Below are 2,588 nucleotides of genomic sequence, written 5' to 3'. Positions count from 1 at the left end.
AAAAATCAATACTTATATAAGAGCACTTTCTTACTTAAGTCAAACGTATGTCAACTTTCTGACGTATGTTCATGGAATAAATATTGAAATTTAAGTACAATAAGTGTATGCTAGCTGAATAATAATATCAGGGATCGACTATATCATTTTACACTGTTTCAATTACATATTTAAAAAAGCAGTATAGGTAGTTGTAACGTGTCTATAGTAAGCTTATCTACTATAAACTAATTACAACTATTTTTGTTTTAGTATAAGAGAGATCAATGGAATTCAATAATTAACCTCAGTATAAATTAACAGTGATTTTTTAATTAAAATTTGAAATCAATAATACAGTAGAATTTGAATGTTAAATTTAGCAACTAGTTAAATATATATAGAATCTCAGAAGATTAAATAAATTTTCTTTTTCAGTAGATTATTCCTGATTAAACCAAATTGAACAGGAAAATATCATCAAGTAAATTTTCTATTTTAATATTAAATCCTAAATTTCACAGTACCTCGCACTTCTCCAGAAGACTTCACCAAGTAACCGAAATGGCTATTATATATTACTTAATTGAAACACTGCTTTAAATTTGGAAAAGAAATTTAAATCTTACAACTCAACAAACTCAACCTTCTTCCCGAAAAATCAAAACGGCAAGAGTAGGCTAAACCTTAATACGTCTACACTCTCTGAGCACACAGCAAAGAATCCCCTGAAAACGTGGTTGAAGCCACCGGAAGGATCTAGAAGTCCCTCCCACCATCTAATCAAGCTAACATTGGCCAATCAAAATTGAGCAACACAATGTCTGTGTTGAATGGTACCTATCCAACCCAGACATGTAACCTGTGCTCAATACCTACATACAAGAGGAAGCTTCTAGCATTCCTTGAACCCGAATTGACAAGAAATTCAGCACTGCTGGAAGGCTCACAATCCTACAATTCAATTACTATATTAATTCAAAATTCTCTTAATAAAAATATAAAGATTCCTATAAATGATTAAATAATATAGGAAGCATCCTATAGTAGTTTTCAAAACAAAAATATACTATAACTTTTAACTTTATGAATAATTTACTGAATCGTACACAATAATTCTCTCCTGTCGAGGGTTTAATCACTCACTTTCTTATTGGACTCCACTATAGCTTTCATAAATAAAAAATTTACGCATTACATTTACCATAATACCTGCAACTTCTCATCTATTGGGTACACGCTAAATAAATATTACTAGACTGTGCCTGGTAGACATATTCTACTGTCTTGGTAGTATGTGTTTACCGACTCAGCTATACGACGCCGCGACGTAAAGGGTCAGAGTTTGAGTTCCGAATCGGACGCACTATTCCCTAACAATAATCTTAATATACACGGGTGCTATTTATGAATGAAAATTTCTATATTCTGAGTCAACCGCGTTTATAAATAAACTAGTGAAGTATTTGTATAGTAATTATATTTTCATATTGTAATTAAATGCTGACGTAACTTCAATAGTATACCATATTGTAGACTACTTTATTTAAATATTCCAAATAAAAGAACTTAATTGAAGTGGTTTCTTAATACAAAGAGACAATGCATTTACTGAAAGACTTTTACGTCCTGTGCAGATATGGCAGATGCCTCTTTAAGCACAAAATCAAGTATATAACAGCTTATTTTTAAAAACTTCACTAATCAATCAATCAATCAATCAAAAAACATCTTTATTTCCATTATGGTACAAACAATTTAGAAATCATAAGAGCACAATTTTACATTTATAATATAAAATTACTTTAGTAATTACTTCAGTATCACTAATATGTTTATAGTAATACTGAGCAAAATACCTTCTATATTTTAATATAAAACATAATTTGTTGACGTAACTTGCGCAGCAAAAATAAAATCATAATTCCTTAAAGTACAAGAGAGTAATCAAAGTCAACTATGCAAATAATATGGAAAGTTAATTAATCTAGTGTGACTACACTATTAGTGTTATGGTAGTGGATTGAACGTTGCAGAATGGTTATAAAATTAGTTATAGCTTTCATTTTATTAGTCGTATACAGTAGTTATTAATTTTAAAAAAATCACAGTAAAATATTTGAAAAATCTGGGAAAGGTATTTTATCTTTAATTTAACAAACTTTTTTCAAATAATTCATTGTTTTAAATTAACTTATAAAAATAGTATTTGCCTTCCTCTAAGGATTGCAGTTTAAATCTACAGTAAAGCAGTTTCTATTTAGTTATAATGCGTTTAAAATTAACAGGGTTTTTACAATGAGGGAGATTATCTTGATCAACAAATAACTTTCGTATATTATGTGAGCTAAAAAGAACTTGAGATTTAAGTTTATAAATCCATTCAGTACTCTAAGTGTACAGAAAGAATCAGTTTACAATTATTTCCAACACATCGTCCAAGCTATATAATATCCGTTGATACATATCCGATAAAAAGTGTAAAGATTAATTGAAGAATATTTTCGTATATTTTGCGATCTAAAAAAGAACGTGAGATTTATGTTTATAAATCCTCTCAGTACTCTAGGTGTACAGAAAGAATCAGTTCACAATCATTTTCAACAGAT

The sequence above is a fragment of the Homalodisca vitripennis genome, unplaced genomic scaffold (assembly GCF_021130785.1).
Source record: "Homalodisca vitripennis isolate AUS2020 unplaced genomic scaffold, UT_GWSS_2.1 ScUCBcl_2890;HRSCAF=8037, whole genome shotgun sequence".
NCBI classification, from domain to species: Eukaryota; Metazoa; Arthropoda; class Insecta; order Hemiptera; family Cicadellidae; genus Homalodisca; species Homalodisca vitripennis.
The sequence above is the reverse complement of the archived record's forward strand: the minus strand, read 5'-3'. Positions refer to the sequence as shown.